This window comes from Parasteatoda tepidariorum, chromosome 8, assembly GCF_982258835.1.
Source record: "Parasteatoda tepidariorum strain Cologne lab strain chromosome 8, Ptep-v5.0, whole genome shotgun sequence".
Lineage (NCBI taxonomy): Eukaryota > Metazoa > Arthropoda > Arachnida > Araneae > Theridiidae > Parasteatoda > Parasteatoda tepidariorum.
Window position 1 is genome coordinate 54,070,875 of NC_141762.1, and position 23,761 is coordinate 54,094,635.

The following is a 23,761-nucleotide window of genomic DNA, read 5'->3' on the forward strand; positions in this document are numbered from 1 at the left end:
CCTATTGTTCAATAAAAAGTAGAAGGGTGGTTTCATGAAAAGTCTTAATCGAGTGCTAATTAAAATTTATTTGTTTTTAAACTTTACTTTAAAATGACATTTCTAGAAAGTCATACTAGGTTCTTTTAATTCCAAACAAAGTATAAGAATGATTTTATAAGGTATCAGAAAACAAATAGCTGTAAAACCTTCATTTAATTGCAAAAAAAAAAGACATTATTTATTGCATATTGTATAATTTTCACTCACTTATTGAATTCTCATCCTTTAAAATTAAATTTAAAAATCAAACTAATCTTTGTTCAGCAGATGATGCTATAACCTATACTTAAACCAATGTTACAATTTTTATGATGCTAAAAATTTACAAGCTAATGTATTCAAATTCAGTTGTGGTTTACTTATTAAATCCATGTCCATAAATATAATGACATTTTTAATTATTGTTATTTATAAGTATCAATGAGTTAAGGGAAGTGCTCACAGCACATTTTATGAATGTAGCAAAAATAAGCATGATGCTTTCTTCTTAACTGAACTCGCATAGTAATTTACAATAAAGTGCTATCAAATATTTAAATTAGCTTGTCAAAAAATAAAGAAACAATCTTGACAAACTCTTGAATTTATAGTTTGATTTTTACATAATATTTAACTACTCTTTTCATAGATTAATGTGATTGGTCCATCATATACCAATTAAAAAGTACTAAGAATTTTTGAAAGTAATTGCATAGATTTCAGCATTTATGTAAAACTGAAATTACTTTCCTATTCATAGATAATTTCATTAAAAAAATTTATATTATGTATACTAAAAGTTTTCTGTTAAAATTTAAATCATTTTTTAATTACAAAAGTGTTACTTTGTTTAAATCTGTGTGATTTTTTTATCTTACTGAAAAGTTGGGTAAATAGTTTATAATGTGAGTACATTTTATCATATTTTTTTTTTCATATCATTAAAATAATTATTTTTAGAATGTGGTAAATTTGTATGATTTGAAAATTTACCTTATAATTATCAATTTTCTTATTATTAAAAACTGAAATTTTTATTCAAATTAACTTTCCTTCACTAAATTTTTTTTTTTAATATGTCGAAAAAGTTTGTTTCATATAATGAGTTTGGGAGATATTAACCAAATGCAAAAAAAGGAATTAATATTGACAACAGGAGATCCAATTTTTTATTTTGATCTCTCCTAGCTTAATTATTTTTGATATTTTTTTACATTCATTATTTAGAATAAAATTAAATTATTTTTTCTGTATTTGTTTGACTGTATTAATTTAATATAAATTTTAGATATTGAATGATTAAAAAGTAAAATTAAATATTGTTGAAATTTATCAAGTTTAAATCCTTTAAAATAGGACAATTGTTACTTTTTCATTTATTTGTTGTTAACAGTATCAGATATGTACATATTTAAAGTTGACTTGTACAATGTGACAATACTTGAAATGAATGAATAATAGGAATACTCATTTATTGATACTGGGTTTGATGTCTTTACAATGTTGAATGTAGTGTTAGTCTTGTACAGTTTGTTAAATATCACAACATACTTGTATAAAAGTTTTATTGACTATCTAAAATGTGTTGGTGATTAGTTTAGTTTACGTGCAACTACCGCACGTTCCGAATGTAAAAGTGGAAGAAATTTTGTACGCTGGTGTAACAATATTAGAAGCTAACTTCAGATCTGATAAATTATTATTTTTATTGATTTATAAATAGAGAAACATCTTATAGCTATCTTCTAATATTATTATTATGTTAGACGATTCTATCTAAAATTTTAGAAAGCTTTCATTATTAAATATTATTCTAGTTTGAAATATTTTCAAAATGTTAATGGAATAAATTTTTTCTGTCCAATTACAAAATTTCTTTGCATTTTCAATATATAATTAAAATTATTTTCATTCACTATTGTGCTTTTCATTAAATTTTTTTAAATCCGGAATTTATTATTATTATTTTGAAATCTGATTTATAATTAAATCGATCAACTTTTAAAAAAAAATATATAAACTGCTGTTTGTAGAAAATGCAACACCATGAAGGAATCATCAGAATCAAATGAAATTCGCAGCAAATGTCAATTATAGGATATTATGCAAATTAATAAAGTTTCAGAGCCATCGCGCGTGCGTGGCGCGCGCAGCGCCCTCTGAATTGATGCTGAAAGCGTATAAATAAAGTGCTGTAGCGGGACGTTGAAAATAGTCTATGATTATTTGTTAGTGGCAAACGTTTAGTGAGACCTGAGTATACCTCCACGACGGAAGAATAAGAAATTCAAGCAACTTACGGAGTTTGAACGAGGGAGGATAATCGGCCTTCGAGAAGGAGGATTTTCCTATCGCGCAATAGCAGCTCGTATGCAGCGGAACAGTTCCACAGTGATGCGAGTTTGGAAGCAGTGGACCGACGAGCACCGAACAACTCGAAAAACAGGCACTGGACGACAGAAGGTGACGTCAGAGCGCGATGATCGACACCTGCTCCGCATGGCGGTGAATGATCGCACAGCTTCCTCCAGGCAGCTGGCAGCACATTGGTCTACTGCTACAGGTGTACAATTGTCGGCTTCGTCAATTCGTCGTCGTCTGCTGCGCCGTGGATTGCGTGCAAGGGTGCCATTATACAGGATTCCCCTCACGGCGGATCATCGACGGCTGCGTCGGCAGTGGGCTCTTGAGCACAGAGACTGGCGAGCTGATTGGCACCAAGTTGTCTTTTCAGATGAATCACGCTTCAATTTGTGGACCCATGATGGCCGTGTTCGTGTTAGACGTTATGCCGGTCAACGCTGCCTTCCTGAGTGTATTATTGAACGACATAGTGGTCGAACACCCGGAGTTATGGTCTGGGGTGCGATTTCGTATCATGGACGATCCAATTTGATACGAATTGAGGGTAATCTCAATAGCAACAGATACGTCCGTGAAGTGCTACAGCCCGAAGTCGTTCCTTTCCCTCAAGGCATCCCTGGAGCTATCTTTCAGCAGGATAATGCACGCCCACATGTTGCGCGGACTGTTAGAGACTTCTGTTCAGCACAACGCATGCAACTTCTTCCTTGGCCTGCTTATTCGCCGGATATGTCGCCTATTGAGCACGTGTGGGATATGGTTGGTCGGCGTCTCACTCGTGATCCGCGTCCTGCAGTTTCCAAAGACGAACTTTGGTTGCGCATACAAGCGATGTGGAATTCTCTTCCTCAAGCAGATATTCAACATCTGTTTGACTCCATGCCACGTCGTATAGCAGCACTTATTGCAGCGCGTGGTGGCTGCACCAAATACTGATTTCGGACGCTTCCCAAGTAGCACATATCATTAGATAATATCAGAAAATCAGCAAAATCTAACGTTATATTACACAACTTGTAATATTAGAAAGATATAAAAGGTCGCTGTTTGCTCAGCCTTTTATAATATTAGATTCAATGCAAACTAATATTATCTAGCGTTCGCTGTAATATTATATAATATTAGATTCTATGCAAATTAATATTATCTAGAGTTCGCAGTAATGTTATTTTGCATTAGTTTTGATGCTATATAATATTAGATTTTGAATTTTCTGATATTATTTTGCTTCGCTTTTTATTTTTTTGGAGTAAGCAAGAGGAAGATATGGATAGTAGTAGAATAATTCGATATAATTTTACTTAATTTTCTATATTGTTGTGAAGCAATAAAACATAGAACATAGTTTTATGTCATTCCATACATTTACTTAGAAATACTAAATAAAATTATATCAGTGAATTGTGCTACCTTCCATTTTTCTCCTCTTACTCCAAACTATATCTTATGTTCAGCTGATTTTTTTGAATATTTCAAACGAATACTTCAAATATTTTGTTGCAACTTTTATTGATATTTTTTTTTCATTTCTTCATACAATGGGTTTTAAAGCAAATTTTATTGTATCATTAATAATTTTCAAGTCTTTAAATTTAAAATGTACTCTTAATAAAAAAAAAAAAAAGAGCCTATTTTATCAAAAGCTCAATTGAATTTGGTAGTTTGAAATTTTAAAATTTGTAATTTAAGCCATTTGTAATTTTACAATTATCAATCATTATTTATATTCTGAAGTTGTAAATTAAGAAAACCACACTACATAATTGCGAAGTTAAATTTACATTTGAATTGAGTTGAAAATTTACCTTAGCTTTTTTTTCTACTAGTATATAACTAAGTTATTCATTTCCAAAAATATTAAAATAAAATAATATCTAAAATTTTTAAATTGTTATTTTTTGTAATAACTGACACAATAAAGATAATTGAAAAATATTAAAATTACTTACTTGCATAAATTATTTTACTTCTATCATTGAAATTAAACAGAGAAATACTTACGTAACTTTATCCTTTTACAATCTAAAATTTTACTTACGAAACACTAGAAACAAAACCTAAAGGCACCTGTAGAAATATTATCAGGGAGTGGAAACAAAAAAAAGCTTTTATGAATTTTAATTAAAAAAATTTGCAATTATTTTTTGTAATGTAAAAATAATTTTACATTGGGACATCAGAAATTTTTAACGATTCAATAATTAGCTAAAGGTACGATGTACTTTTATTTACTTAAAGTTTAGATAACATTTATATGTCAAAACCAAAAAAAAAAAATTTTGTAAATATTGTATTTAATCAGAATTAAATTTTTACAAACATTTAATTGCATACAAGAATTAGACGAAAAAACATAACATACTCTTTTACTATGAGTTGCTTTTGTATTGATCCAAAATTGACTGCCATCAGTTACTTTTTCAAAGCCTTGCTATCACAAAATTTTTCTTTAAAATCAACTAATTCATTGTTTGTATTTCGCTGATAAGAGTTTATGCTTCACGAACATAGTAAAAACAAACATAACATTATAGGCAAATGTCTTGAATGAGACTTTTTTAAAAAAAAAAAGATGCAATTCTACAAGTTTTCACAAAGAATATACAAGACCTTTAAGATGAAAGTTTAAGCAATATTCTTTTAGGAATTTTAATCATAATATAAATGTTATTCAGTCAAAAGAACTTTTCACGATTATAATTATTTTACAATAATATGATTTTAAACATGATAAAAATAAAAAAGCACAAATTCTTGTCTCAAATTTCAAATAAATAATTATGTGAAAATTTCCAAAATTAAAATAATAAACTCAATGTTGATAATGAAAATCCTCAAGAGTTTTAGTTATACTTTAAAATCAGCATTAAAAAAAAAATTGCTTCCGATATCATAACGAACAAATTTTAAATATTCAACTGTTACAGTAATTAAGAAAAAAGAAATCCATAATAAATATAACTATTTCACAGCATAATACTTTTATTTAAAAACAAAACACACTGTAATATAAATTTCATCCAATTGTAAATGCAATACATTACCTTCATTGTTCAAAATTAACGTCGACAACTTTGTGGTAAAACAAAAGTTAAAAATACGTAATTGTTATTAATAAAATAATTTTCTTTTCATAACTTTAAACTGTTTGATACAGTTTGAGTTCCAATTGTTAGTCTATATTTGCTTGAAAATATATTTCCAAGTGGTCGTTAAATGGTTTTATGAAAAATTCAGCAACAGTTTTTGTATGCACCACAAAAAAACAGGGATGAACTTCACAAGTTTCCCTCTTTCTCCAAACTTCAACATGACAGCATCTTTCTTCAACATGATGACTTAAATGGCAGATTTAAAGTGGTCCTTGCTGAATAATCACTGTTAAAATCATTTGCAGTAAGGATCGAACTTAATATTCCATCCGAGTGTGCCATTTCCATTTGTAGTGTCTTGATAGTAGATTTCCTTGAAGATGAAAAGCTATACTGAAATTTAAAAAAAAAAAAAAAACATCAGATTTTGCAATGGAAAAAAAATTTTAAAACTATTAAACATTGAATATTTATTTGAAACTTTAATTATTTAATTTGAAAATGTTTTTCAGAAATTGTAATATCCTTTACAACGAAATTAAATGGTTTAATTCCGGTATCAATACCAGCGTAAAAAAAATTTCTTTAGTATCACACAAAAAATAACAGTGTGAGAAGGAGATCAACAAAAAGAATTTAGCTCATAAGCACTCCCAAGCAAACTATCATATATTTAAAAAATAAAAAAAAATCAAATTGCAAAACCTTTCAACTTCTTTTATTAGAACAGAAAATAACTACTCGCTATGTGGCAAATCTACAAAAAGAGTGCCGAAAAATATTAAATAAACAAATGCTTATTTTAAAATTCGTATAATGTAAATGTAAAAATGTAAAAAGATACTATGAGAATTCAAAATCATCAATTTATAGTTGAAAAACACATGTAGAAGGAGAATTCTTTAACAATTCACATATTTCAAAGTTGTAATATATATATTAATTATATTTTGCCCCTCCCCACTAATATGTTAACATAAAGTTCTTTAAAAGTCAATATGCATGCTATTTATTTTCTATTGTTTAGTTAAATTTTTAATCTCAGATAATATCTAATAGAAATTTATTTAAAAACTTTATTAAACAATCATTATTTATTAGACTAATTATTATAGTAATAAATATTTATTAAACTAAAAGAAACATTACAGAATAGGACAAACTCAAATTTTCAAAATGTGCCGCCAAATATTAGAAATGATACAATAAAAATTATAATGCTTTTTTTATTATGAGTAAAGTTTAAATTTAAAAAAAAGTGTGTGTGTGTGTATTTATATGTATATATATATACTTTTTATAATTTTTCCACGCTTCAACCGCGTGAACATCTTTGTCGGCGATTGCATTGTCTCTGACAATCTTAAAATAAGATGGTAGTGTTTAAATTGTATATGACACACAATTTTAAAAAATGTTGTAAGAACTAATCATTAAAGTAAGCTATGCAATTAATAAACGTCTATGCAATTAATAAACAAATTAACAAAGGATAATTAAAAAAAACAAATATATAAAAAGCAAATTAACAATGGATCACTAACAAAAATTAAGCTAACAATTAATAATTAGCAAAAAAACTAGTTAACAAGAAATCACAAAAAATAACTGTTAATAATTATAGAAAACAAGATAACAATTAATAACTAGCAAAAAAAATAAATAACTGTTACTAACTAATAAAAAATTGGTCGAAAGAAATAATTAATCCCTTAATAAATGTGCTTTTGTAGTACATATAATTTTTTTCACATTCAAAATTATTATCACAAACTATTTAACACAGTGTAAAATAGGTAAGTAAACAATTTTTAATCTAATTTTTTTCATTGTGTGCCGTCAAATTTCGAAATCGTTAAAAGTGTGCCACAACAAAAAAAAAGGTTGAGTATCACTGCTCTAGAATGTAATGGTTTAAACTGACCTAAAAGTAGCAGATCATTAATTTTCTAATTCTTTTAACTTGGCTAATTTGTTTACAGACAACTATTTTTTATCTATTTCATTGTTGCAGAAAAACTTTATCAGGGTCAAATTACTTAGAAAACATTGTTTTACAAGCATATTTTGAACCAACCAATTACATTACTTATTATTTATATTTAAAAAAGTGGTGAAAAGTGTTAAATAAACAATTGCTTATTTTCTTCCATTTTATAATTTAAAATCTGATTAATGTAAAAGAAAATCAATGTAAAAAGATACTATGAGAATTCAAAATCATCAATTCATGGTTGAAAAAATCATATAGAAGGAGAATTCTCTAACAATTCACATAATTCAAAGTTGTAAATATATAAAATATAGTTCGCCCCTTACCCCAAATATTTTGACATAGCATTCTTTAAAAGTCAGTATGCAAACCCAACATTTGTCAAATATTTTTTTTCTTATAGTTTAACTAAATTTTTACAGCATTAGATTATTTCTAACAGGAATTTATTTAAAAAATATAATTTAATCAAAGCTCTACATTCACCATAATCACCATTTTGAATAGACCATATTATTGTTCATTTTTTATTAATTTACAAATTAATATAAACAATAATTGCATCAAAAACATACAAATTAGCCTATATTCAAATAAAAATCAGTCTATATTTAAAGAAAAATGCTTAATTCATTGTTGTACAATATTTTAAACATGAAATTTTAATTAAAATTTCTTGAAGATGAAGAGCTATATCTGAAATTGTTAAGGAAAATTAAATTTACAATGGTAAATTACTTAAATTATGTAATTTGAAAATGTTTTTAAAAAATTTTAATAACTTTTACAATGAGTAAATTGCAGTATCAATACTTGCATCAAAAAATCTTGGTAGAGCCATACGAAAAGCAAAAAGTAACATAGTGGGAAGGAGATTAACAAAAAAGTTTAGCTCATAAACACTCCCAAGCAAACTATCATATGTTTTTTTAAAAAAAAAAATTCAAACTGCAAAACTCTTTAACCCCTTTTATTAGACCTGAAAATAAATACTCACTATGTGGCAAGCTATCAACAAAAAAAGTGTGAAATAAACAATTGCTCACTTTTGTCCATTGCTTATTTTAAAAATAGTAGATTTTCTTGAAGATGAAAAGCTATATTCTGAAATTTAGAAAGAAAAGAAATTAGATTTTGAAATGAAAAAAAAAAACAAATTTAAAACTATTTAACATTGAATATTTATTTGAAACTTTAATTATTTAATTTGAAAATGATTTTAAGAAATTGAAATATCCTTTACAATGAAATTAAATGGTAAATTTCGGTATCGATGCCAGCGTAAAAAAATTTTTTTTTAGTGTCACACAAAAAATAAGGGAAGGAGATCAACTAAAAGAATTTAGCTCATAAGCACTCCCAAGTAAACTCTCAGATATTTACAAATAAAATCAAATTGCAAAACCTTTTAACTTCTTTTATTATACCAGAAAATAACTACTCGCTATGTGGCAAATCAACAAAAAGAGTGCCGAAAAAAATATTAAATAAACAAATGTTTATTTTAAAATTCGTATAAGTACATCAATATAAAAAGATACTACAAGAATTCCAATTCATCAATTTATGGTTGAAAAAAACCATTTCGGAGAATTCTTTAACAATTCAAATATTTCAAAGTTGTAATATATATATTGATTATATATTGCCTCTCCCCCCAAATATATTTACATAACATTTAAAAGTCAGTATGCATAACACTTATTTTTTTATTGTTTAATTAATTTTTTAGTCTCAGATTATATCTAATAGAAATTTATTTAAAAACTCTATTAAACAATAATTATTTATTAGACTAATTATTATCAGAATAATTATTTAATAAATATTTATTAAACTAAAAGAAACATTACAGAATAGGACAAACTCGAAAGGTACAACCCCAGGCAAACATATACATATTTTTGTTTAAAAAAATTACAAGTTTAAAATCTATTTGGCGATTGCACTTGGCGGGACAGATCACGATACTGAAATATCCCCAAGAAATTTAAATAAAAATGTTTAATTCTTTGTTTTACAATATTTTAGACATGAAATTTTAATACGGTAACAATATTGTTTGTATTGAACGTTAAACATTCTAGAATGTAATGGTTTAAACTGTGCTAAAAGTAGCAGATCATTAATTTTCTAATTGTTTTAGCTTGGCTAATTTGTTTACAGACAATTATTTTTATCCTTTTCACTGTTGCAGAAAAACTTTATTACAGTCGAATTACTTAGCAAACGTTCTTTTACAAGCATATTTTGAACTAATTACATTACTTATTATTTATAGCTAGACAATAAGTTAACACAGAAGTCAACTACTATATGCGAACAATAGTGATCACAATTCATAATATAAACTGACTTTATTAGATACATGATTTTTAACTAAAGCAAAAACATTACTAACAATACTTCTTTAACGTTTCACGTAACTATCATTGAAATGTATAAAGTTTTCAAATAATTACAAAATTATAAATACCTTATGTAATTGAAAAGAAAGCAGTTTTAACAATATGGCGTCGTAAACAAGCGAACAGAAGAATCCAACGAGGAAGAAGGGGGACAAGACTCAACAGTTGAAAAAGTTTTTCGAGTTCAATCGTTCGCAAACTACCACTGATATTATTTTTCGCTTTCTTTGCATTGGCTAAAAATGACATTTTAAGTGATATTTAATTTATTGTTTTCTTTCATAAATAAATGTTTATTTATTAATAATATTGGATAACCTTTCGCAAAAATGTGGTGCTGTACCAAAAGTTATGAAATAGATGATTATTTTGAAAGTTCGAATGTTAGATCGAATACTATTTCATTTTATATAATATTAGTTCTAAAATTAGAAGATAGGATTCAAGAGCATTGCGTTTTCTAGCAGGGCAGTATTATATTGCATCTTTCTAATATTAGATCATATCTTTTTGCTACCTGGGTTAATTTGTTTCTTTTGTTTTGAAAATTTCATCATTTATTTGTATCAGTACAAGTCGTTTCTGCATTAAATTTCATTTGATTCTGATGATTCTTTCATGGTGTTGCATTTTCTACAAACAGCAGTTTATATATCTTTAATTTTGAGTTTAGTAAAATGCTCAAGAGAATTCTAAAAAGAGAATTGCTTTTGGATTTCTTCTACTTTTAGACATACTGTAGGGAGCCGATTATTCGGACCAATCGGGACCAAGGATGATCCGGAGTGTGAAAAATCCGGATAATTGGATAATCTTAAAAGACGGTTATAAGAATGTTTTTAAGTAACTACCCTTCACACTTTTTACAGGCTCAGAATTAGCCATTGTAGTAGTGTTTAATAGCATATAAATGGCATGTGTAAGAGATTTAGTTTTTTTTCAAAAATCTGATTCCTTATTTGAAACTACTGATCACCAGCATTGAAACTGGACGGAGCGAACACGAGGGACTTTTCAAGGTCACCAATGGATAAAGGAAGTCATTTTTCAACTTATTTCAGATCTATTTCGAAAATAAAGTGGCATTTTCACGAATTTTTTTATTTAGTTATTTTTTATAGAGGGTGGGAAAGACAAATGGTCCTTAAAAAATCCGGTAAATCGGCTTTCTGATAGTCGGTGCTCTACAGTAATTTAAAAATCTCCATTAAATGCATTCCATTTCTGCAAGATACAATGTTATGTATTAAATTTTGATATTATTAAATTTTAATCATGCTTATGTTAATGATTAAAACATTTGAAGAGTACAATGATCAAAATTTCTTACTAATTTTTCATAAAAATCAAATTAGTGCTGCCATTCTGGTACATCTCTAATAATGACAAAAGTTTTTATTAGAGATGTACCATGTGCCCGGCATTTATCCGGTTTCCTCAGACAGATTTTTATTAACCTGTTATTATCCGGACATGGATAAAGTGTTTCATTACCCGGATCCGATATTTAAGTCTCAAGACCCTTACCGGGTATCCAATGTTGGGTAACACTCATTTAAGTTCAACCCAACCATATTCAGAATTATATTATAATGACCATAAAAGTGTTTATATTGCTAGTTTTGGAAGTCCACGTATTCCATCAGTTTCTAAATAATTAAAATGAAATAAGTGTCGGACCTTTTGAGCATGGTTTTAATTAAAGGAAACCTTGGTAAAATGGTCCGAACGGAGCAATATATTCTCTAACGAGAAGTGTCCGCTGGAGCTCTAGATTAGCGATCGCCAACGTGCGACATTTGCCTAGATAATGGCTACCAAAATATCAAACCATAATCACCAAAGGTGGCGACTATGATACGGGCCAAATGTAAAATAATAAAATTTTCGCCGACTCTATCGAAAATCTACCCCTCAAGTCGATCGTTCTTCCGGCAATTTATTTGAATTTCTTCGTTTCCCCCTTCTAAATTTGGATATTTTAAATACAATAATACAACTCGTTCATTTCGAATATTGCCTTTGAGCAAAAATTTTTTGATATTTGTATCGCGACAATTCCATCAATTTTTTGGGAATTATCACTACACATTTTTAAAAATTGAGACGTTTTTTTTACAACCGTATAACGATTGGTGAATTTAAATAATCACTTTTTGATGGACTTTTGAATCGCAATGATTCCATCGTAAATTTACTAAGTGTTATCGTTCTCCTTTTGAAAGCTATTACCCCAGATTCTCACATAGTTTTTTAAATCCCGATATTTATAACTCGGTAATACGATACGTGTATATTGATTGATTCGCGCCTGTGAGTAATCACTTTTTGGTCGACTTCATTTGCCGCGATTCCTCCCAAATTTTATGCAGTGTTTCCAATCGCTTTTTCGATAATCAATGGATTATGAATTTCTGCATGATTTTTAAAATTACCTTATTAAATGCATTTTTATTACAACGTGCAAATTTCAAATTGTACATTTCAGTAATCTGTTATTTGATGAAGTCGATTTACCACGATTCCACATTCAATTCAAGTAGTTTTGTCAATCACTTTTTCGAGATATACTACAAAGGAGTTTTGCAAGGTTTTCAAAATTTTTAATATGCTATATTTGCGATATGAAACGATATATTGTTATATAAAAACTGGTTTAAGTCAAATAAATCCATTTTTTCTCTCTAAAAGAACAATTAAATCAACAACTTTTGTTCTATGCTTACACTTATTTAAAAGTGGATACCAAAAGCGCAAATGTGGTTACTACTTTTTAAATTTTTGGTAGCCAGTGGCTACTAATTCGTAGTTGCTTTTTAGAACTCTAGTGTCCGCATACGAGAAAGACATGATAATTCTTATGCCGTATAAGAAAAAATTATAACGAATAAAATTCTGAAGTCAGTGGCGTACGCAGAATTTTTTCAAGGGGGGTGATCATAATTTTCTAAAACTACTAAAAGAAATTCGAGTCTGTAATAAAGCACTATTATTTCCCTAATTTAGACAGCTAGACGATTTTGACTTTTTATTTAGACAACATTGTTTAGTTAAATTTTGATTTCATTTTTTAAGTTTAAGAACATAATGTCATATGGGTGGGAAGTAACACTTTGAGGGCCACTTTCACATTCATCAGATTTTGTTATGCTAGAAACGTTTCCTTCAACGGAAGTATCACATTTCTGTACAACAGAAAAACTTACATTGGTACTAGATGCTGTCACCCCACTAATTTCAGGTCGTGGTTCTTTCTCAAAATAATTAAAAATTGTTAAATTCTTGCGCGTTGACATCCTAAAGATTCAAGAACAGCAAATATATATATATATATTGGCAGAAATATTCGCTATGCTACGATCTCAAAGTTTCGAGCTGGAATGAATAACTTCAACGAGCACAGTATCTCCAATGGTATTGTTACTGATTTCTTCACTAGTCGAAATAGTGGCGACGACGGGTTCGGCGATTGAATGAACTTTTTGTTGAGAATAATTCAAACAGATTTAGCGACAAGCTCCGAAAGACAAGCGGCAGAGATAACTCTTAGTCTGACTAACTGTACTCCTTTCCCCCTTTTATATAATTTTTCACCGCATCTTCAAAATTCTCGAATTGTCTCAAAGACGACAGAACGTCTAGGATTCCAGAATCATCGCGTAAAGACCTCACGAATGACAGCCAGTCTCGAAAACTATACTGGAGGAACAGAAAGGAACCAGTCCGTGACAGTATCACGTGAATTTGGTTTCAAAAGTACAACCCTATTATAGTAAATGTTTTTTCAGTATTCTGAGAAATACCGTGAGAAAAAAAAGTAGGCATATGACAGATTAAAATATATAGCCTTAAAAAATAATAGCTCGAATAATTTCTACTAAAAGTTTTATTTTTGCCATTTTGTCTGAGCTCAAGGGGGTGTTTAAACCCCTCAACCCCTTCCTTGCGTACGCCACTGTCTGAAGTAATTGTTGAAAAATGCTATATCAATGTATTACTCTCATAATGAATTTGCTTTCAGAAAATTAGTAAATACAATAATATGCTTTTATTATTTGGGTTTGTGGGCTTAGCAATTTATAGAAGTATGGTAGACAACAGTTTCGAACAGAACATAAATATTTTTTTACGAACAACACATTAATTGTTGTGTAATGCTATTTATATACCAACTTAAACATCAATGAAGATTAATTTCCTTGTAAATAAAAGCACTTGTTAAAACCAAACCAATAGTTTGAACAAAAATTGATTAATAAATTTTTTAATGTAGTTTTTATTTAAAAAAAAAAAGTTTTTGCATTATCAACAATAAATTCATTTGGAAAAACTTAATTATATTTTCAATATGATTTGATTTACGCTTAGTATTGAGAAAAAATAAAATTGCCTGTCGGTAACTTTAAACTACATTTTTACTAGAAAGCGTGTTTCTTACTCTTTAGCTTTAATGATGTCAACTATCTAACAGTTCGGTTTAAGTTCTTTTACCGTCGGGTTAACCATGGGAGGTTTTTGATAGGTTTTTTTTCTCATTGTTACGCTGCAAATATGCATTTTCATAGATGTTTGAGTATAAAAGCGAATTTGTTTCTTGTTTATTCTTTGATTTAGTTGTTACTTTATGTTTTGGAGGTTCATGATTACTAAGATAAGTGTTTAAATTGTAACATTTGGAAGAGAAAAACTATTAAATAAATCTCCGGTTCAATATTGGTCATATGATAAAATTTCTCATCAAGTATTGAAAAGCTCAGAGATTGTACTATGGTAGATTTCATTGCACATAAATTACGTTTATAGTTATCTGTTGATTAAAAAATTAAACTTTGATAGTTAAAAAAATGGGTAAATGTCAGTGTTATTTACGTAATTAACGAAGCCAGTGATAGATAAAATATGTTACATGTCAATGTATCATGCATCAATGTGGAAAAAAGAAATAGTAAATATCGCTATTGCTACTGTTTCTGAAAATTCCAGCTTTATTAGATTAGATTCCGAAAGCATATCCGAATTTCTTACGTTACGAATATATTTTGCGAATTAGATAATGCGACCCGGTTTAAAAAATAAATTGTTTTCAAATAGTTAGAACTCTATTATGAACCATTTCGAGATGAAACCTAAATCTTAATATATGCACCAATTGTAGTTTTAAAAAAGTGGTAGTAGCCCGCGATAGACTGGTTGGTACGACTTTGGGTTCCTGTTCGTGAGTTCGAAACCCGCCGACCGAAAAAATCCCCATGTATTAAATGGTGACTGGTGTACATGAAACCTGCCGGGAATACAAAGTTCCCATAACAAATCAATACTCTGAAGGTACTGAATTAGAGATTAACAGTGTTCTGGTTCAGGTCAAAATTACGATCTGTTGATGAATGACTAGAGTATGAATGGGTCCTCTCTGTAAAACGGGCTGTGACGTGTGTATGGCTGACATCATAATCTTGGCCATAGATGTCGCCACTTAAAAACAAGGTTTTAAACCTTGGCTTTAAAATCGCTTGGATTCCCATAGCAGGTTAGCTAGTATTGGTGAGTGACATTAGTAACAACAACAAAAAATAAGTGGTCGTATTTAAACAGTCCCTAATCTTTAATTCTTACAATTTGCAATTTCCCCCTGTACTCTTCATTTGTTTTAATTTAGTTATATGAATTTTGTTTAGATTTACTTTCTTCAAAGGCATTTAAACTATAAATCTGTTAAACGTAATAAAATTAATGTCTTCAAGTTCTGCTGTCAGTTATTGTTTATTGCACCATGAAACACAACCAAAATTAATACAGTAGAAGATCAATATAACGCAATCCTATAAACCACAATTCTCCATAAACCACATTAATTTTGTGGGTTTAAGCAATGAAAATTGCAGGTAAGAATTTTCTGTAACTTAGCAAGATTTTCGTGGTTTTCCTCTCAATGTAACGCAAATGCGTGTTAGTTTTATTTAAAAAGTCCTCCATGAAGATAAATTTCTCACAATAATTAAATTCCTCACTTGATCCCTTGTCTTCTGGATTGGGTTCAAAATTACAAGACTACGGCGTTGAGCATAGGTACTCGTAAACTCAGAATTGGGTCAACTGTTCAGCGATGGTTAAAAAATAAAATACAATGTTTAATTAATTTAGATACTGAGTTCTATTTGAAATAAAAAGCAATAATCTACGTACTAAAAAGTAAAAATTAAATAGATTATTAGTTTAGGGAAACCGTAAATGTACCGCCATGCTATTACTAACGCAAGTGATGTTTAGTTAGTTTCGTACTAGTACTAGTTACTAATTGAAGTAAAAGAAAATAAACTTAGCACTAAAAAGCAAAATTAATGAAGTGGTTAGTGGTTTCATTTCACAGAAGCATAAAAAATTGCCGAATTATTCGTTAATAATATTTCTCAATGTTAATAATAATTTATAAAATCCAACAGATGGCGTTTTGCGCAGTAATGTAAGTGGATTAATCGTATCCAGTTTCCTCATTGGCACTGTAGCATTAAAATCATGCCTTTTTTGTTATTAAATATATTTTTGTATTTTGTATTTATTTGAACCCCGAGATCATCGTATTTAACATTGGCGCATCAACCTGAAACTAAGAGATTGATTAAGGTGAGTGCATCTGATTTTAATAATGGATTCATTTGATGATTTAAGCAACAAAAGAAAAACAATCCTCTCTTAACTCGATTAATAACAAAAATTGAAAATGTAATAAATGATGATTTTGATATCAAAGAAAAGATCGAAGAATTGATAGATTGTAAAGAACAATTAATTGATAAGAATAAAAGTTTAAAAACATTAAATAATGGAATTGAACCGCTAATTAAAAGTGAAGAAATAGAAACTGAAATTACTGGAATCGAATAATATTCGGAAAAAATAATCAAGTGGTTATCTCGAATCGCCAGATTTTTGAAAGAAAACATTAAAGAAAGTAGAGAGAGTGAAGAATCAAAATTTGTTTCAGAAATTAATGAAGTTACTCTTCCAAAACTATGCATAAATAAATTTTACGGTGAAACAACATTATGGCTTGAATTTCGGAATCAATTTCAAATCGCTATTCATGAAAACGACAGAATAACTGAGATACAAACATTTGTTTTGATTTAAAAAAAATATACCAAAAGTATAAAATTGTTAAGACAGATTTGGACCTGAAGATTTAGTGATTAATAGTCATATGAATCGTTTATTAAATCTTGATTCCGTAAAAAATTCTAGTGATATTAGAGCATGGCGAAACTTATATGAAAACGTTAGAAGTAACATTAATTTAGAAGTTAACATAAGAAACTTAAACATAAGATCTTTAGAAAGCTTAAATGTGGCATACATATGGGCACTTATTATGCCCTATATCAGGGATAGGGAAACTACGGCCCGCGGGCCAACTGTGGCCCGCCGGAAGATTTTATCCGGCCCGCGGACAGAATTTTAACTAGCCGATCAGTGGCGAATATATCTACTTTGTTTAAAACTATTTTTGTTGATTTCTTTTTTAACAAAGTACTGATGACCTTTTCACTTTCTCTATTTTTGTTCTACAAAACATAAATTAATTAAAATAGTTAGCACAAACAGCTTTAACTGGTAAAATGTTGACAGCAAAAGTTCTTTATAGAATAGCTGTAGATTAACTACAACTAGGATTTGTCTTTCTCGAGGAGCAGACATATGGAATCTAATATAGGTGAATTGTACTTCACATGAGGCTGACTACGCGTTTTAAGTTCCAACGAACGGATTTTTCTGCCGGCTCGAGTTCTAACATAATTTACTGCGTATGGAAAAGTTGCACACATACAATGTCATTGTAAATAATGGTGAAATTATTAAATGTATAAAATGGCTACTGCCTTTTTGAGTTATTTGTAAACATTTTTTATCCCAAAATGGCAACTAAAAAACGCAAAGTTGATGTAGAGTGACGTGCACTCAATGATGAATTGACTTTATTTTATTTCAGAAGTTTTTACTCGGCCCACCAAACTTTTTTTTCTAGATTTTTGGCGCACGACCCAAAAAGTTTGCCCATCCCTGCCCTATATTATTAAAACCAATACCGGAAGATTTAACTTATATTATATTAACTAGAATAGAACTGCAAACGAAAATCAAAATTAGAAATATATATGTTTCGGAATTAGTTCAGTTCATTAATGAAGAAATTCCAAGTACGACGAATCATCTACATTATTCCATGATAACGTTAAGAAAAATTAACACTATAATTCTTATAATTCCAAGGAAGTAATAAATAACAAAAAACAGTTCAGGTCGAATATTTCCATAGCTTCAGCATTGGCTACTAATGTAAAATTTAATTGTGTATTTTGTAAATCAGAACATGATTCTTGTCGGTTTCGGAAAGATGGAGTAAATGTAGGAGTAAAATTAGCGCTTGTAAAACATGAAATAGTAAATCTCATCACGAAATAATTTGTTTTCGAATTCCGAAAACTCATAGCGAAAAGAAACGACAGAAAAAAATACAGTCGTAGCCAGCGTTTCTCATCTCGAAGGGAGGCGGAAAGGGGAAGTTCAATTTGTGTTTTTACAAACATGTGTCGCCAATTTGCACTCGGTAGACAAAACGCAGAAGATAAATATTTTGTTTGACTTCGCATTGATGAGGTCATTCATTGCTAGAGAATTAGCTCAAAAGCTTAATCTCCGGATAATTAGATAAGAAAATTTGTTAGTTTATACTTTTGGAAGCCGTGAACCCCAAGAAAAAACATCTGTTCTAATAAAGGCGAGTATAAGCAATAAAAAATATCCTACTCGAAGGTCAGATTTCGAATTTTTAGTCTCAAGTATTATATCACGTGCATCTTTCCCACTGCTTAGTAAGAAAATAAAATTGATTCTTGAGGATTTTACCCTTACTGTCTTTCGAAAGAAAGAAATTCAATTGATGTATTAATTAGCGCAGATTATTATTGATAACTCCCCACTGGGTACATAAGAAATTGACTAAAGATTTGTTTTATGTCGAAACATTAGGAAGCATTCATTCAAATTTAAAAAAAAATGACTCAATCATTGAAAATTTATGTTATTGTGAGGAAAAATTTAATTGTGAGAAATTAAATGTTGAAAATAATTCTTATGATGCTATAAATTTACCTAAGTTACCGAAATTTCGGGATATTGAGATCTTAGGCATTAATGATAAAATTCAGAATACACCTTTAGAACAAGAAACAAAAACGATTTGGGCAAAATATAAAGTTTCAAGATGGCAGATACGTAGTTAAATTACTATTAAGAGATGATGTAAACATTTCTGACAATTTTAATTTGTCTAAAAGAAGGTTAATTAGTTTTAACATTGAATAAAAATCCTTCTTTGCATGAAAGTTATGCTAGTGTTCTAAGAGAACAATTATCGGAAAGAATAATAGAACCTGTTAATGATAAATCGATAGTTCCAAATATGATATATTACTTTCTTCACCATCCAGTGTTTAGACAAACTACAAAGTTATGGATAGTTTTTGATGCTTCGGCTAAAGAAAAAAATTGCTACTCCTTAAAAGACAGCTTATTATCGGGTCCAAATCTAAACCCATATCTTTTAATTTTAACATTAAAATTTTGCGAGTTTACGATAGGAATAATTCCTGAATGTGAAAAAGCTTTTCTACAATTGTTAATTGATGAACAGGATAGGACTATCTTAGATTTCTTTGGTCAGAGCAATTCCCTCCCAAGTAATGTTAGAATGTTGAAATATAAGATATGTTTAGCTACCAGTCATATATTAAGTTAGTTGTTATCTAATTTTTTATGAAATCCAAATAATCATACTTACCTGGCACTGGGGATGCCTTGATCAACAAGGAGGCTCCCCCGAGCAGAGACCTTTCATTGCACTGCGAGGGGTTGACGTTCGCCACATTCACAAATTGTGATTGCTTGGGGTGCATAATTTTTGGTAGTTGGGACTGCGTTCGCGCTGTCCCTATATTAAAATAAGAGGAATTAGAGAGAGCTTCTTGTATTTTCGAAACGAAATTTCTTTTATTTCAACAACATCACTTAAGATATATGAAATTTTCGAAGAGGCAATATTTGTTCAATTCGCTCTCCATTTTGTGGATCTGTTCCCGGAATGTTGGTTATACTAATGAAAAGTAACGCCCACTTTCTGCACAAAGCTTTTCCAATTGTGAGTAGCATAATTATGATTCGGTTAATATTGTGCTTGAAACGATCAGAATTTTTTCTACAAAACAAAATTCCAAAGGAAAAAATTAACATTTTTAAAACTACGACTGTTCTATTTTTTGTAACTAGAGAATCTGTCAATCATAAGGATGGCAACACCGTCAATCGGTGAATACATTTTCTTTTACGGGTAGTTTTATCAGTAAAGTTACAACGATTATTCTTTGACGTAGTTTTTATGCTGTTAAAAACTCTAAGATATTAAATTTTTGGAAAATCAAGATTGAATTTTTGGTAAATCACATTCAGCAAGGTTTATCATTATTATACGTTACAGAAAGTAGGCGTTACTTCTAAACCTGCATATGTCCCTTTTTGGGAACATCTCCTTTTTTCATAAAGATAAAATAAGGTAACTTACTTCATTCTTAGCATTAAGGCCTTTATTTCGCAAAATTAAAGCCGTTCAGGCCCTTATAAATTAAATAAGCAAGTAAAATATGAAGTTGGCTGCTAGGTTGCCAGACAAATGCAGCCTCTGTGTTAATTGTGCTATTGGTATGATTAACGGAGGTCCCATAAAATTATATATTTTTATAATATCATTCTTACTATAAGTTTCCAAAAATCTCGAATATTTGCTTATACCATAGCCTACATCACGGAATCTTTTCATAAAGATTAACTGAGTAGGATAACAAGAAGAACGGACACGAACAAATTAATCTGTCTCTAAGATTGCCAAAGCTTTATGAAATTAATAAATTCGGTATCCTTACCCCTCACTCTTTAGCACGTGTACCATTCTTCCGAAAATTGAACGATTTAATAATAAAAAAAAATTTATTATTTGAAGGCACCCAAACGATTATGTGATGTCATAATAGGTATTACATATTACCTATCTCTTGAAATCTCTTTAGTCTCATTTAATACTCCGGGTTGGCTTTGTTTTTTACTATTTCACTTTTTGATTAACCGCCAATTATGGTTATCTTCCCATGATCTTAACTGTCCATTAGGAACAATTCAATCACTTTTGATATTAAATTCTTGGCGTCAGGACTGCGGGTTTACTCAACACCTCCTAGAAAAGAGTAGGCCTCTGCACGGGTTACCATAAATATCCTTTAGTAGTCCAAACGTAATGACTTATTTCGTATTTTCAACCACTGCGCAGCTTAGTACCCCGAACGTAATGACATCTTTCTTATTTTTCATCAACTGCGCAGTTAACTTCGTCACATCGGACTACTAATTTGATCCGTGCTGAGGCCTTCCTTATTCTAGGAGGTGTTGGTTTACTTCCCTAGCTCGACCATTATCGAAATTTATTAGAAAAATATTTCATGTTCGAGAATGCATCTCTTAATCTCTATCATAGGCATCTGACCCTAAGTTCTTTTGTTTAATTGTATAATGGCCATTGTTACTAAAATAAAGAAGCTATTGTTTTGATATATTATTAACTATCAATTCTTTACATCTGCATTGTACAATATGTATGCTCTATAATCTTCCATCATAGTCCATAAAAAAATAAATGGAAAAACTCTATTACAGATTATAAAACTTTCGTTCTTATTTCACATTTAAAACGATTAATTAAAAATACCTGGACCAGTGTAGTGATGATCAAAGTCATGTGATTAACGACTTATTACTGCACATGTTTTCCGAATCGTTTTCTTCTATTCATGTTTAACTGATTTCCAAATTACATATATCAATTTAATCTCGACTTGGTAGTCACGCTTTCGTTCTCCGAGTCCCTTTATCAACCGTATTTTATATAAATAGCACTTGGCGTATTGACTCGATTTTAAAATCAAACACCGTGACTTGTGAACGCGTTGTTTAAAAATCACACATCACGGTTCGTATTAATGTGATTCAAGAATAAAACGTGATTCGTATTTACGTGATTTAAAAAATCACGCATCATGATTTGTTATCTCGCGATTTTATTACAAATATCGCAATTCATATTAACGCAATTGAAATTTAAAATTGTGTGCAAATTTCAAACAATTTTAAAAACAAACATCTTGATTTGTATTCACGAGTTTTAAAAATCACACATCACGATTCATATTTACGCACTTTAAAAATCAAACATCGTTATTCATATTCCACGTAATTTTAAATTTATTTTGCGATTCATTTTTATGAGTTTGCAATACTATTTTATGAATAAAAAGGTGAAAAAAAATTAAGTTATGTAACTAGCCTACTTATAATTCAAAACATATTTTGAATCTTCATACAGGTTATTAAAAAATAATAATTTTAATATATATTGATTTATACTGAGGATCTAATTCGATGTTTAAATCAATATAGAATATTATTTTATTTAAACTTGAATTTCCATACTAATTATTAGTTTTTTATTACTTTTTGAAAAGGTTCATGGATTTCCTTGCATTGCTTAGAAATATGTTCTATAGCAGGGGTGGCCAAGCTCCTTGACAGTCGAGCCATTTTTCAAAATTTGAAATTTTTCGCAAGCCACAATTAAAAACGTATTTAAAAGGTATGCAAAAAAGGTATTAAAAAAAGTTTTTTTTTTTACAGAAATTATATTTAATGAAAACATATAAATAAAATTACAAAATATGTGTATTGGTTTAAATATTAAACGCATTTATTTTACTTCTCTTGATAATTCTTTAAAGTTTGATGAATAATTAGTGACAGCATTTCTCAGTAATTCTTTGAGGTGCTGGCTAGTTAATACTGATCGGTGTTTGGATTTCATGAATTTTAAAGTGGAATAGAATGGATTGATTCACATAAGTACGTTGTTCTGAATATTGAAATAATTCGGCAAGCAGCCTTTTTCAATTCAAGATACTTCGATTCTGATACAAATGTCCAAACTTCAGTAATCGACGTCGACTTATATTTTAATTGTAGAGCTTGATCGTTTTGCCTCTCGACTAATTCTAATACTTCAAATTGCTTTTGGGTCATAATTATATTGGAAATGGAAAACTCACCTTGAATTATGCTAATTTCAAATGTTTTCAGAAAAATATTGAAATATAATAGCACAAAAATGAAAAGGGAACTCTAGTACATTTATCGAGAGCCACAAATGATCGTTCAAAGAGCCGCATGTGGCTCGCGAGCCGCGGGTTGGCCACCCCTGTTCTATAAGGTGAAATGCGTAATTTTCCAGAAATTTGGAATGCTTTGCGCATGTGCTAAAATTTGGTGTAAAAGTATCTTCGCTGGCTCAAAGCTTTACTTAAGTTTACACCGATTCAAATAAATTTGTCATTGAAATGTAGCGTGATAAAATACTATCATAGAATTACTTCATTATAAGGAAGCAACTCAACAAATCTTATTTTAGAAACCAATCAAAATTAAAAACATAATTATGGCAGATCAAAATTAGAAAAATAAATATTACACGTAAATACCTTTACATTTAGGATATTGAGTATTGTAAAGTGCTACGAGCTCTCTGCTTTCGCTTATAGCTCTGTATTTATTTAGGATATGAAAATATTTGGTTATGATGATGTCGCAGTTTTCCATTGTTGTCGGTACATTTTTATTGCCAGAAAAAACATAGGGTCGGACCAGTTTTCCAAAATTAATTTGCATAATTTTTGGTTGTCATCAGTATAATGTTAATAAAAGTCATTTTTTCCTGTAAAATATTTAGTAATTTTTGTATT

The 23,761-nt window shown here is 29.4% G+C and overlaps 1 long non-coding RNA gene and 1 other non-coding gene across 2 annotated transcripts; one reads left to right on the forward strand and one right to left on the reverse strand.

Annotated features, from left to right (window-relative positions):
* Nucleotides 1-5,343: 5,343 nt before the first annotated feature.
* LOC147806164 (uncharacterized) lies at nt 5,344-10,072 on the reverse strand. Its single transcript, XR_015428743.1, has 3 exons — nt 9,947-10,072; nt 8,517-8,574; nt 5,344-5,870 (listed from the first exon to the last, which is right to left on the reverse strand). It is a non-coding gene; the product is annotated as an uncharacterized LOC147806164 (long non-coding RNA).
* A 9,633-nt stretch (nt 10,073-19,705) lies between these two features.
* LOC122268957 (U1 spliceosomal RNA) lies at nt 19,706-19,867 on the forward strand. Its single transcript, XR_006224818.1, has one exon. It is a non-coding gene; the product is annotated as a U1 spliceosomal RNA (small nuclear RNA).
* Nucleotides 19,868-23,761: the final 3,894 nt, after the last annotated feature.